Genomic DNA, 15,082 nt, shown 5'->3' on the forward strand with positions numbered 1-15,082 from the left:
GAGTGACAAGGGGGGAGTAAATGAGAGTGACAAGGGGGGAGTAAATGATAGTGACAAGGGAGTGGGGGGGAGAAAATGATAGTGACAAGGGAGTGGGGGGGAGTAAATGAGAGTGACAAGGGAGGGGGGAGTAAATGAGAGTGACAAGGGAGGGGGGAGTAAATGAGAGTGACAAGGGAGGGGGGGAGTGAATGAGAGTGACAAGGGAGGGGGGGAGTAAATGAGAGTGACAAGGGAGGGGGGAGTAAATGAGAGTGACAAGGGAGTGGGGAGTAAATGAGAGTGACAAGAGGGGGAGTAAATGAGAGTGACAAGGGAGTGGGGGGGGTAAATAAGAGTGACAAGGGGGGGAGTAAATGAGAGTGACATGGGAAGGGGGGGTGTAAATGAGAGTGACAAGGGAGGGGGGGAGTAAATGAGAGTGACAAGGGGTGGAGTAAATGAGAGTGACAAGGGGGGGGAGTAAATGAGAGTGACAAGGGGGGGAATAAATGAGAGTGACAAGGGAGTAGGGGGAGTAAATGAGAGTGACAAGGGAGGGGGGAGTAAATGAGAGTGACAAGGGAGGGGGGAGTAAATGAGAGTGACAAGGGAGGGGGGGAGTTAATGAGAGTGACAAGGGAGGGGGGGAGTAAATGAGAGTGACAAGGGAGGGGGAAGTAAATGAGAGTGACAAGGGGGGGAGTAAATGAGAGTGACAAGGGAGTGGGGGGAGTAAATGAGAGTGACAAGGGAGGGGGGAGTAAATGAGAGTGACAAGGGAGGGGGGAGTAAATGAGAGTGACAAGGGAGGGGGGGAGTGAATGAGAGTGACAAGGGAGGGGGGAGTAAATGAGAGTGACAAGGGAGGGGGGAGTAAATGAGAGTGACAAGGGAGGGGGGAGTAAATGAGAGTGACAAGGGAGGGGGGGAGTAAATGAGAGTGACAAGGGGGGGAGTAAATGAGAGTGACAAGGGGGGAGTAAATGAGAGTGACAAGGGAGTGGGGGGGAGTAAATGAGAGTGACAAGGGAGGGGGGGAGTAAATGAGAGTGACAAGGGGGGGAGTAAATGAGAGTGACAAGGGAGGGGGGGAGTAAATGAGAGTGACAATGGGGGGGAGTAAATGAGAGTGACAAGGGAGGGGGGAGTAAATGAGAGTGACAAGGGAGGGGGGGGAGTAAATGAGAGTGACAAGGGAGGGGGGAGTAAATGAGAGTGACAAGGGGGGGAGTAAATGAGAGTGACAAGGGAGGGGGGAGTAAATGAGAGTGACAAGGGAGGGGGGAGTAAATGAGAGTGACAAGGGAGGGGGGAGTAAATGAGAGTGACAAGGGAGGGGGGAGTAAATGAGAGTGACAAGGGAGGGGGGAGTAAATGAGAGTGACAAGGGAGGGGGGAGTAAATGAGAGTGGGAAAGGAGGGGGGAGTAAATGAGAGTGGGAAAGGAGGGGGGAGTAAATGAGAGTGACAAGGGGGGGAGTAAATGAGAGTGACAAGGGAGGGGGGGAGTAAATGAATGTGACAAGTGGGGGAGTAAATGATAGTGACAAGGGAGTGGGGGGGAGGAAATGAGAGTGACAAGGGAGGGGGGAGTAAATGAGAGTGACAAGGGAGGGGGGAGTGAATGAGAGTGACAAGAGAGGGGGGAGAATAAATGAGAGTGACAAGGGGGGGAAGTAAACGAGAGTGACAAGGAAGGGGGGAGTAAATGAGAGTGAGAAAGGAGGGGGAGAGTAAATGAGAGTGACTGGGAGGGGGGAGAAAATGAGAGTGACAAGGGAGGGGGGGAGTAAATGAGAGTGACAAGGGAGGGGGGAGTAAATGAGAGTGACAAGGGGGGGAGTAAATGATAGTGACAAGGGAGTGGGGGGGAGTAAATGATAGTGACAAGGGAAGGGGGAGTAAATGAGAGTGACAAGGGAGGGGGGGAGTAAATGAGAGTGACAAGGGGGGAGTTAAAGAGAGTGAAAAGGGGGGGGAGTAAATGAGAGTGACAAGGGAATGGGGGGGGAGTAAATGAGAGCGACAAGGGAGGGTGGGAGTAAATGAGAGTGACAAGGGAGGGGGGGAGTAAATGAGAGTGACAAGGGGGTGAGTAAATGAGAGTGACAAGGGGGGAGTAAATGAGAGTGACAAGGGAGTGGGGGGGGGAGTAAATGAGAGTGACAAGGGAGGGGGGAGCAAATGAGAGTGACAAGGGAGGGGGGGAGTAAATGAGAGTGACAAGGGAGGGGGGGAGTAAATGAGAGTGACAAGGGAGGGGGGGAGTAAATGAGAGTGACAAGGGGGGGAGTAAATGAGAGTGGCAAAGGGGGGGGAGTAAATGAGAGTGACAAGGGGGGGAGTAAATGAGAGTGACAAGGGAGTGGTGGGAGTAAATGAGAGTGACAAGGGAGGGGGGAGTAAATGAAAGTGACAACGGAGGGGGGAGTAAATGAGAGTGACAAGGGAGCGGGGGAGTGAATGAGAGTGACAAGGGAGGGGGGTAGTAAATGAGAGTGACAAGGGAGGGGGGAGTAAATGAGAGTGACAAGGGAGGGGGGGAGTAAATGAGAGTGACAAGGGGGGGAGTAAATGAGAGTGACAAGGGGGGAGTATATGAAAGTGACAAGGGAGTGGGGGGGAGTAAATGAGAGTGACAAGGGGGGAGTAAATGAGAGTGACAAGGGAGGGGGGTGTAAATGAGAGTGACAAGGGAGGGGGGAGTAAATGAGAGTGACAAGGGAGGGGGAGTAAATGAGAGTGACAAGGCAGGGGGCAGTAACTGAGAGTGAGAAAGGAGGGGGGAGTAAATGAGAGTGACAAGGGAGGGGGGAGTAAATGAGAGTGACAAGGGAGGGGGGAGTAAATGAGAGTGACAAGGGAGGGGGGAGTAAATGAGAGTGACAAGGGAGAGGGGAGTAAATGAGAGTGACAAGGGAGGGGGGGAGTAAATGAATGTGACAAGGGGGGGAGTAAATGATAGTGACAAGGGAGTGGGGGGAGTAAATGAGAGTGACAAGGGAGGGGGGAGTAAATGAGAGTGACAAGGGAGGGGGGGAGTGAATGAGAGTGACAAGAGAGGGGGGAGAGTAAATGAGAGTGACAAGGGAGGGGGAGTAAATGAGAGTGACAATGGGGGGAGTAAATGAGAGTGACAACGGGGGGGTAAATGAGAGTGACAAGGGAGGGGGGAGTAAATGAGAGTGACAAGGGAGGGGGGGGAGTAAATGAGAGTGACAAGGGAGGGGGGGAGTAAATGAGAGTGACAAGGGAGGGGGGGAGTAAATGAGAGTGACAAGGGGGGGAGTAAATGAGAGTGACAAGGGTAGGGGGGAGTAAATGAGAGTGACAAGGGAGGGGGGGAGTAAATGAGAGTGACAAGGGTGGGAGCAAAAGAGAGTGACATGGGGGGAGTAAATGAGAGTGACAAGGGAGGGTGGGAGTAAATGAGAGTGACAAGGGAGTGGGCGGGAAATGAGAGTGACAAGGGAGTGGAGGGGGAATGAGAGTGACAAGGGAGGGGGGGGAGAGAGTGACAAGGGAGGGGGGGAAATGAGAGTGACAAGGGAGGGGGGGAGAGAGTGACAAGGGAGGGGGGGGAGAGAGTGACAAGGGAGGGAGGGGGAGAAGAGAGTGACAAGGGAGGGAGGGGGGAGAAGAGAGTGACAAGGGAGGGGGGAGAAGAGAATGACAAGGGAGGGAGGGGGGAGAAGAGAGTGACAAGTGAGGGGGGGGGGGGGGGAGAAGAGAGTGACAATGGAGTCCCCAGAGCCAGACCAAGAGCAAGACTGCAGCCAGAGACCAGATCATCTTATTGTCCTGGTGGTAAGTAGACAATGCAATATGTTTATTATGTAATTGTTTAGTTATTAATACTACATTGGAAACTAATTTACCTCACATTAAGGCTCCATTCACTCGTCCGCAACGTGTTTTGCGGATACACGGAGCCGCGGATCCGCAAAACACGGAAAGCGGCAATGTGCGTTCCGAATTTTGCGGACCGCACATTGCCGGCACTAATAGAATATGCCTGTTCTTGTCCGCAATTGCGGACAAGAATAGGACATGTTCTATTTTTTGCGGAACGGAAGTACAGACCCGGAAGTGCGGATTCGCAATTCCGTGTCCAGGCAGCACATCGTGCTGCCCCATAGGAATGAATGGGTCCGCAATTCCGTTCCACAAAATGCAGAATGAAATTGCGGACGTGTGAATGGAGCCTAAAAGGACACTATAGTCCCAGAACCAGTACAGTTTAATGTAGTGGTACTGGTGTCTATAGACACTGTGCAGTACTGGTAGTAAAGGAGCACTATAGTGCCAGGAAAACAAACTCATTTTCCTGGCACTATATAGTTGTTAGGAGTGGGGCACCCTCGTGTCCCCCTCCCACTGGGCTGAAGGGGTTAAAACCTTTCTCCAGCGCCATTCCTGGGAACTCTTCTCCCCGATCCTCCTCTCAGCTGCGAATGCGCATGCGCACGCATTCAAAACTATGTTCCGCGTCTTCCCACTGTAATTTTCCCAGTGAGAATCGCGGAAGCACCTCTAGCGGCTGTCAAGGAGACAGCTACAAGAAGCTTGATTAACCCTAAGGGAAACATAGCAGTTCTTTTAAATTTAAATGCTGAGAAAGGGGTGTAACATATATGATGTCATGATATGGGAAGATCATCTGATAAGGGGGGGGGCAGCAGCAATTTTTATCTTGTCTAGGGCGGCAAAAATCCTTGCACCGGCCCTGTATTTCACTATCAGATTTGCAGTGCAGGTCGCAAAGGTACTTTATGGCCAAAAAAATATGTGTTTTTTTTTACCCACAATGTCCCAGTTGTATTCACTGATTATATTTCACTATCAGATTTGCAGTGCAGCCCGCAAAGGTACTTTATGGAAAAAAAAATATGATTTTCTCACCCACAGTGAAACAGATCGATTTACTCATTATATTTCACTCAGATTTGCAGTGCAGGTCGCAAAGGTACTTTCAGGCAAAAAAATATGATTTTTTTCACCCACAGTGAAACAGATGGATTTAACTGACTTTCTTTCACTATCACAAATGCAGTGCAGGCCGCAAAAGGTACTTAATGGAAATAAAAATAAGATTTTTTCACCCACAATGAAACAGATGGATTTAACTGACTTTTTTTCACTATCACAAATGCAGTACAGGGCGCAAATGTACTTTGTATCAAAAATTTCTCCCCTTAGAATCTAACAGATGGATTTACTGAATTGATTACACTCACATATGCAGCACAGGGGTACTTTACAGAAAAAAATGTGAATATGTCACCCCCTGGGTCCCTGAAATAACAGACGGATTACCTATATTATTTTCCCTTCCCCTGGCACATATGCAGTGCAGGTGTAGTTAAAAAATGGATATATGTTGCCCACTGAACTAAAAGAACAGGATTGTCCCTGGCACATATGCAGTGCTGGTGCACTGCACTTGCACAAAATGGCCGCCGACGCCCACCTAACTAACAGATGGATAAAACGTATTTTTCTGTGTCACTGGGCTCAGAGCAGGGTACAAAAATGTTGCATTGCACCCAAAAAAAAATTGCTGTAGATCTCAGAGTTAACAACAAGTTCTGATATCAGATTCTTTCCTATTCTCTCCCTCACAGCAGCAGCATCCTTTCCCTACACTAGTAAGAGCTGAGTGACATGCGCCATCAAATCGCCAAACACCGAACTCGAACGCAAACTTTTACGAAAATGTTCGGGTCCGGGTACAAAAAACCCTAAAGTTCGGTACAAACTAGTCAGAAATTAATGGAAACACCACCGAGATGGTTCGGGAACAGCATGGGGAGGATGTCTGGATGCATCTTGGACTCCAAGGTCGCTGCTAGGAACAATGTTTTCCGAGTAGTACGCCAGTTTTACAAACTGACAATAATACGCACCAAACCAAAGATAAAATCGATTTTAGAGGAAAAATTGTTAGGAAACATTCTTTCCTGTATAATTTTTTGTAAATAAAATGCAAGTGCTGCCAAAAATTACAAGGAAGAGGCACTCTGATACAACCTGTATATTACATAAACAAGGGCCTTATTCACATTGTGGTACAATTGTTCAGGTAGTGGGACTTCCTGCTGGTGAACTGACCCTCAAAAAAATTATATACAAGGGCCTGCTGGTGAGCTGAACCTGTAAAAGATTGTAGGTGAGGGCCTGCTGGTGAGCTGACCCTCTATAAAAATATATGCGAGGGCCTGCAGGTGAGTTGACCCTGTAAAACATTATATGCGTGGGCCTGCAGGTGAGCTGACCCTGTAAATGATTTTAGGTGTGTTCCTGCTGGTGAGCTGACCATGTAAAACATTATATGCGAGGGCCTGCTGGTAAGCTGACCCTGTAAAAGATTTTAGGTGTGGGCCTGCTGGTGAACTGACCCTGTAAAAGATTATATGCGAGGGCCTGCAGGTGAGCTGACCATGTAAAACATTATATGTGTGGTCCTGCAGGTGAGCTGAACCCTGTCAAACATTTTAGGTGCGAGCCTGCTGGTGAGCTGACCCTGTAAAACATTATATTCGAGGGCCTGTTGGTGACCTGACCCTGTAAAACATTGTAGGTGAGAGCCTGCTGGTGAGCTGACCCTCTAAAAAATTATATGCGAGGGCCTGCTGGTGAGCGGAACCTGTAAAACATTATATGCGTGGGCCTGCACGTGAGCTGACCCTGTAAAAAATTTTAGGTGTGGACCTGCTGGTGAGCTGACCCTGTAAAAGATTTTAGGTGCGGGTCTGCTGGTGAGCTGACCCTTTAAAAAATTATATGCAAGGGTCTTCTGGTGAGCTGACCATGTAAAACATTGTAGATGAGGGCCTGCTGGTGAACTGACCCTCAAAAAAATTATACAGTTGTGTTCCAAATTATTCAACCCCCAATGCTGTAAAGGGTTTTAGGGAATTTAGTGTACATTTATAATTGTGTTCAGAATAAAATCTTAAAAGGACTTTTTAAAGAACCAAATGCAACTAAAATGACATCAATTGTTTTTGTAATACAGTATTAAATGTTTTTTTTGTGATTTCTTCATTGACACAATTATTCAACCCCTTAAAGACTACCACTCTTAAGAACAGAGGTTCATTCAAGTGTTTTCGATCAGGTATTGAAAACACCTGTGGATGTCAAGGAGCAGCAATCAAGCATAATAAGCACCAATTAGGCAGATTTAAAAGGACTGTGATACTCAGCTCCTTCTAGACATTTACTGGTGTGTTTACAAACATGGTGAAGTCAAGAGAATGGTCCAGGAAGACAAGAGAGGAGGTGATTTCTCTTCACAGGAAGGGCAATGGCTATAAGAAGATTGCAAAGATGTTAAACATACCAAGAGACACCATAGGAAGCATCATTCGCAAATTCAAGTCAAAGGGCACTGTTGAAACGCTACCTGGTCGTGGCAGAAAGAAGATGCTGACTTCGACTGCTGTGCGCTACCTGAAGCGCAAAGTGGAGAAAAGTCCCCGTGTGACTGCTGAGGAACTGAAAAAAGATTTGTCAGATGTGGGTACTGAAGTTTCAGCTCAGACAATAAGGCGCACACTGCGTAATGAAGGCCTCCATGCCAGAACTCCCAGGCGCACCCCCTTGCTGTCTCCAAAGAATAAGAAGAGTCGACTGCAGTATGCCAAAAGTCATGTGGACAAACCACAAAAGTTTTGGGATAGTGTTCTGTGGACTGATGAAACAAAATGAGAACTGTTTGGGCCCATGGATCAACGCTATGTTTGGAGGAGGAAGAACAAGGCCTATAAAGAAAAGAACACCTTGCCTACTGTGAAGCATGTTGGGGGGTCAATCATGCTTTGGGGCTGTTTTGCTTCTACAGGTACAGGGAAGCTTCAGCGTGTGCAAGGTACCATGAATTCTCTTCAGTACCAGGAGATATTGGATGAAAATGTGATGCAGTCCGTCACAAACCTGAGGCTTGGGAGACGTTGGACCTTTCAACAGGACAATGATCCCAAGCATATCTCCAAGTCCACTAGAGCATGGTTGCAGATTAAAGGCTGGAACATTTTGAAGTGGCCATCTCAGTCACCAGACTTAAATCCGATTGAGAACCTCTGGTGGGACTTAAAGAAAGCAGTTGCAGTGCGCAAGCCTAAGAATGTGACTGAACTGGAGGCTTTTGCCCATGAAGAATGGGCGAAGATACCCGTAGATCGCTGCAAGACACTTGTGTCAAGCTATGCTTCACGTTTAAAAGCTGTTATAACTGGAAAAGGATGTTGTACTAAGTACTAAGATTGAATGTCACTTGGGGGTTGAATAAAACTGATAATGATGTGAGCACAGAAAAGACATTTGTGGTTATTTCATTATAAATGTTATGTTATATTTGTCTGCCTCTTTGATTTAATTGTAAACAAGATGACTGAAATGATCAAAATCAATGTCAAACTGGCCAAAACACTCAATTTCAGTGGGGGTTGAATAATTTTGAAAACAACTGTATGCAAGGGCCTGCTGGTGAGCTGGACCTATAAAAGATTGTAGGTGAGGGCCTGCTGGTGAGCTGACCCTCTATAAAATTATATGCGATGGCCTGCAGGTGAGCTGACCCTGTAAAACATTATATGCGTGGGCCTGCAGGTGAGCTGACCCTGTAAAAGATTTTAAGTGCGGGCCTGCTGGTGAGCTGATCATGTAAAACATTATATGCGAGGGCCTGCTGGTGAGCTGACCCTGTAAAAGATTTTAGGTGCGGGCCTGCTGGTGAGCTGACCCTGTAAAACATTATATCCGAGGGCCTGCTTGTGGGCTGACCCTGTAAAAGATTTTAGGTGTGGGCCTGCTGGTGAGCTGACCCTGTAAAACATTATATGCGAGGGCCTGCTGGTGAGCTGACCCTGTAAAACATTGTTGGTGAGGGCCTGCTGGTGAGCTGACCCTCTAAAACCTTATATGCAAGGGCTTATAGCTGAGCTGACCCTGTAAAACATTGTAGGTGAGGGCCTGCTGTTGAGCTGACCCTCTAAAAAATTATATGCAAGGGCCTGTTGGTTAGCTGACCCTGTAAAACATTGTAGGTGAAGGCCTGCTGGTGAGCTGACCCTCTAAAAAATTATATGCAAGGGCCTGTTGGTGAGCTGACCCTGTAAAACATTGTAGGTGAGGGCCTGCTGGTGAGCTGACTCTCTAAAAAATTATATGCAAGGGCCTGCAGCTGAGCTGACCCTGTAAAACATTATATGCGAGGGCCTGCTGGTTAGCTGACCCTGTAAAACATTGTTGGTGAGGGCCTGCTGGTGAGCTGACCCTCTAAAAAATTATATGCAAGGGCTTATAGCTGAGCTGACCCTGTAAAACATTGTAGGTGAAGGCCTGCTGTTGAGCTGACCCTCTAAAAAATTATATGCAAGGGCCTGTTGGTTAGCTGACCCTGTAAAACATTGTAGGTGAGGGCCTGCTGGTGAGCTGACCCTCTAAAGAATTATATGCAAGGGCCTGTTGGTGAGCTGACCCTGTAAAACATTGTAGGTGAGGGCCTGCTGGTGAGCTGACCCTCTAAAAAATTATATGCAAGGGCCTGCAGCTGAGCTGAACCTGTAAAACATTGTAGGATAGGGCCTGCTGGTGAGCTGACCCTCTAAAAAATTGCGAAGGGCATATATGCGACGATATAGGAGAAAAGGAAGACTCAACCATATACCCTTGTTTGTGGTGGAAGGGGTGCATGGGAATACAGTGTATTCAGTACATTATAAACAACACATTTAAAGTGCCCTTATGTTCATCAGCTTTCCTCTGGTGGAGTCGAGATGTCATGGTCAATCCAGACCTTGTTCATTTTTATAAGAGTCAACCTGTCAGCATTTTCAGTTGACAGGCGGATACGCTTATCTGTTATAATGCCACCAGCAGCACTATATACCCGCTCAGACAAAACGCCGGCGGCAGGACAGGCCAGCACCTTCAAGGCGTAGAGCGCCAGTTCGTGCCACGTGTCCAGCTTGGACACCCAGTAGTTGTAAGGCACTGAGGGATCATTGAGGACGCTGACACGGTCTGCTATGTACTCCTTCACCATCTTCCAAAATTTTTCCCTCCTTGTCAAACTAGGCCGCGCATCAGGGTGAGGGTGCTGGCGGGGTGTCATGAAACTGTCCCAGTCTTTGGAGAGTGTTGCCGTGCCTCTGTTGGAACTGCTATGTGTTCCCCTTTTCTCCCCGCATCGGTTGGCCGAAGAACTACGGACTCTGCCGCCAGTGTTGTCAGATGGAAATTTTTGGAGCAAGAAGGGTGAACAACCAGTAATCCGTGTTGTCTAAAATCCATATAATGCACAGGTTGCTGGAAAGGCAGCCTAACATGAAGTCAGCCATGTGTGCCAGAGTACCAACAGGCAAGACTACGCTGTCTTCATCAGGAGGATCACTCTCAATCTATTCATCCTCTTCCTCCTCTTATGCCCACCCACGCTGAACAGATGGAATTAAACTTCCATGGGTACTACCCTCTGTAGCGGAGGCAACCGTCTCCTGCTCCTCCTCCTCCTCTTCATCGTCCAATTCGCGCTGAGGAGAGGAACTGAGGTTGGTATGGCTATACCCCTGTGTAATGTCTTCCCCCATTTCCACCTCTTCCACATGCAAAGTATCGTCCTTAATTGTGAGCAGCGAGTGTTTCAGTAGACACAGAAGTGGGATGGTTACGCTGATAATAGCGTTATCGCCGCTCACCAACTGTGTTGATTCCTCAAAATTTCTTAAAACCTCACAGAGGTCAGACATTCATGCCCACTCCTCGCTTGTGAATAGCTGCTCACAAAGCCTAGCCAACATGTGGAATGTAGAGTTCCAGCGTGTGCTCACAACAGCCGGTGAGCTGGCAATTTCAAGCGCTGCTGCAGCGTTGACAGACCGTCTGAAGCTGTCGATGACTTGCAAAAATATGCAAACATGCTGCACACCTTCACACCTAGCTCAGGCAAATCGGTAGGTTTTGAGAAACTGCTGAACCACTAAGTTGAAGACGTGGGCTAGGCATGGGATATGTGTGAGCTTGCCGAGCTCCAAAGCCACCACCAAGTTACTGCCATTATTAGATACAACCATGCCTGGTTGTAGGTTGAGTGGCGAGAACCTCAGCTCAGTCGGGTCTCTTATCCCCTGCCACAGCTCTGCGGCGGTGTGCTGCTTGTCCCCTAAGCATATCAGCTTCAGCTCGGCCTGTTGCCGCTTCCCCACTGCAGTGCTACACTGCTTCCAGCTACTGACTGATGACTGACTGGTGCTCCACGCGGATAATTCAGAGGTGGAAGTGGAGGAGGAGGAGGAGGAGAAGTGGGGGTTGGATCCACTAATGTAGGTGCTGCTGGAAACCCTGATCGACGTAGGGCCCGCAATCCTTGGCGTCAGTAGCAGCTCTGCCATTCCAGGGTACGACTCGCTCCCGGCCTCCACAACATTCACCCAGTGTGCCATCAAGAAAAATTTAGCATCCCTGGCCGAATGCACTTGTCCATGTGTCCGTTGTTAAGTGGACCTTCCCAGTAACTGCATTGGTCAGGGCACGTGTGATGGTACGGGACACATGTTGGTGTAAGGCGGGCATGGCACATCTTTAAAAATAGTGGCGGCTGGGGACTACAGACTGCAGACTGCGGAACACCTACCCCTTGGCAAGGGAGATTTCCGCAAGTTGGTGCTCCGTGGAACAGTTGCGACCTGTTTGGTGTGGGCCGCCTTCTCCCTATTGCCACCCCACTGCCTCTTCCAGCCTGTTGCGGTTCTGCAGATCTCTCCTCCTCTGTACTGCTGTCCTTGCTTGGCTTTCCACCTTTCCAGTTTGGGTCAGTGACTTAATCGTCCAACACCTCCTCTTCCACTTCCTCACTCTGCTCATCCTCCTGACTTGTTGACCTAACTACAACCTCAGTGATTGACAACTGTGTCTCATCCTCTTCCTCAACCTCTTGAGACAGTAATTGCCGTTGAGTTGTGGACAACTGTGTCTCATCCACCTCAATAAACAGTAAATGCCATTCCACACCATCATCTTCTTGTGGCTGTGGATGCTCAAGAGTTTGGGAATCAGGGTACAAGATCTGTCCCTCTTCAAGCGTGCTTTGCAATAGGGCCAAATCAAGAAATGGCGAGGAAAAGAAGTCCTCTGAATATCCGAGTGTGGGATCACTTGTTTGGCCAGACTCTCCATGGTGGGAGGAAGGAGTATCAAGACTGGACTTGTTGGAAGACAGGGTGGTGCTTAACTGACTGGAAGCATTATCTGCTGCAATCCAACCGACCAACTGGTCACACTGGTGTGACTTCAAGAGTGGTGTCCTGCACCGCCCTGCAAACTGGGACATGAAGCTAGGTATCGTGGATAACAGTTTTTCTTGTGCTCCTGCAGCAGGCACAGTTTCAATGCGCCCAGGGCCATGGCCACTGCGTGCACCATCAGCATCATGGCCACTTCCCTGTCCCTTACTGCTCGCCTTCTTCATTTTAAATGTGATATATGCTTCAAAGTATGTCACACGTACAGTAGCGTAGAATTTGGAAGTGTATGCGCAAAAAAATAAAAAAAAGGTATTTGGGATGTGGAAACATTACACAGGAGATATCCCTCAGATGTGTCAATGCTGTCACCAGCAGCTAATAAAAAAATTACAGGTAATGTCACAGGTATTTGAGATGAGGAAGCGTTATACAGGAGAGGTATCACCAGTAATGTCACTGTCCAAAGCGTCTACGTATAAAGTATACTGTATGTCACACTTTACACTGGAGATGTGGCACTGGTAATGTCACTGTCCGCAACTGACACCGTCTATTGAAAAAGTACACTGGATGTCACAGATATTTTTTGGATGCGCACACTTTACACTGGAGATGTGGTGCAGCTAATCTCACTGTCCGCAGCGGACACGTCTATTGAAAAAGTACTTTGGATGTCACAGATATTTTTTGGGATGCGCAAACTTTACACTGGAGATGTGGCGCAGCTAATCTCACTGTCCGTAGCGGACTGCGTCTATTGAAAAAGTTCACTGGATGTCACAGATATTTTTGGGATGCGCACACTTTACACTGGAGATGTGGCGCAGCTAATCTCACTGTCCGCAGTGGACACCGTCTATTGAAAAAGTACACCAGATGTCACAGATATTTTTTGGATGCGCACACTTTACACAGGAGATGTGGCGCGGATAATTTAACTGTACGTAGCAGACACCGTCTTCGGAAAAAGTATACTGGATGTCACTGTATTTTAGGGATGCGCACAATTTACACAGGAGATGTGGCGCGGATAATTGAAATGTCCGCAGCGGCCTATTACACAGTATTTTGTGCAGGATGCGCTAAAAATATATATTGCTGCTGTCACACACAATAGTCCGTAAAAAGACTTTTGGGTCTCTGAAAAGTTTTTGTAATAAAAATCTTCCAATAACACTCCCTACACTGTCTTTCCCTTCCTATGCTCAGCTCTCCCTGACTAAGACTGAGCCGAACACGTGTCATCGGGTGCTTTATTTTATTTACAATTGGCCACTATGACCATTAATGTCCCTGGGCTGACACGTATTATTAATTATAAAATGTAACATTTATTTCTTGTCTTTAAAAATAAAATATATCTAGAACTCTAAAGATTAAAATTATCAGTCATGTCTGCCTACCGTGTATGATAATAACATTGGGTCTGATTATTAGGTACGTCCATTAGAGGGCACTGTACACTGGTAGCTATTGTCTCTTTGCTTGCTTTATTATGGCATCGTCTATACTAAGATAGCTTACACTGTTATTTTCACAGTGCGCTAGCCGCAATTGCCTTAATGGACTAACTCCTCTTCCTCAAACATCTACCTGACCCAGATACAGGCCCGACATTTACTGGCTAAAACATTAATATCGCTTGCTGCCCCCCGACATGTTTCGCCAAATCCTTGGCGTCTTCAGGGGTATGGGCAGTGGAACTTAGCATAGACGATGCCATAATAAAGCAATCAAAGAGACATTTTATTTTTAAAGACAAGAAATAAATGTTACATTTTATAATTAATAATACGTGTCAGCCCAGGGACATTAATGGTCATAGTGGCCAATTGTAAATAAAATTATATAAAGTCCCAACACGTGTTAGGGAGATATATGTAATCAATCCAGATCGGGTGCTTTATAGCACCCGATGACGTGTTCTGGCCAGAAACTTGCGGGGAGGAGACTCGAGCATTGCGTTTGAGCACATGTGGTACTCGGCCGAAAACCGCCATGTGCCGAGCACAGGTGTTCGGCCGAGCATGCTCGATCATCACTAGATCTAAAACTTGTATTTACTTTTATTTTTGCCTCACTTGTGACCATTCACATTTTTCTTGTATAAAATTGTACCTTTGTGTTTGAAATCCAATGCATTGCTGACTATGACATGGTCTTATAGGTATTCAGTGTTGGCAGTCCTGGGGGCCATTATCAGGCTCCCAGTGGAGCATTCTCCCCTTATTTACACCCTAAGGCCATATTCATACTTATTGACAGGGTTTTGGTTAGTGCATTGCATCAGTTATTGTTATCAAAAACCAGGTGTTGATCCTCTACCAAGATAAGGTAAAATAGAATGGTTGAATAGGTTGTGTGTTTCGATCCCTCTCTTGGTTTTGAATAAAACTCAATGATACAAAACACTGACCAAAACATGGATGTGTGATTAAGGTCTAAACAGTGATCTCTTGCACAGAAACAATGCAGCTGTATGAGGACGAGCAATCACAATATCGATCCCTTGTCCTCATACTATGGAGGTGATCCCTGCATGTAAATGCAGGGCTTCACTCCCACTGAACGAGCAGCCAACTCTCGGGAGAGAACCCTTCCTTCCTGACAAGTTGCTGCTCATCTGCACAACAAAAGTCTGCAAGACTTAAGTCTATGTTTATGCTCAGTGTCGGACTGGGATGCCTAGGGCCACCAGTAAAATTCCTTCTGGGGGGGCCCACTGTACCACTACATGCAAATGCCACCTTTTCACACAGCTGCCGACAGCAGCAAGATTCTCCAAGATGATTGATTTTGGGGTCCCTGCAAAGTTTTGAGAAGGCAGGTCATGGAGAAAAAAGTTACTGGCT

This window comes from Bufo bufo, chromosome 8 (genome assembly GCF_905171765.1).
Source record: "Bufo bufo chromosome 8, aBufBuf1.1, whole genome shotgun sequence".
Taxonomy (NCBI): domain Eukaryota; kingdom Metazoa; phylum Chordata; class Amphibia; order Anura; family Bufonidae; genus Bufo; species Bufo bufo.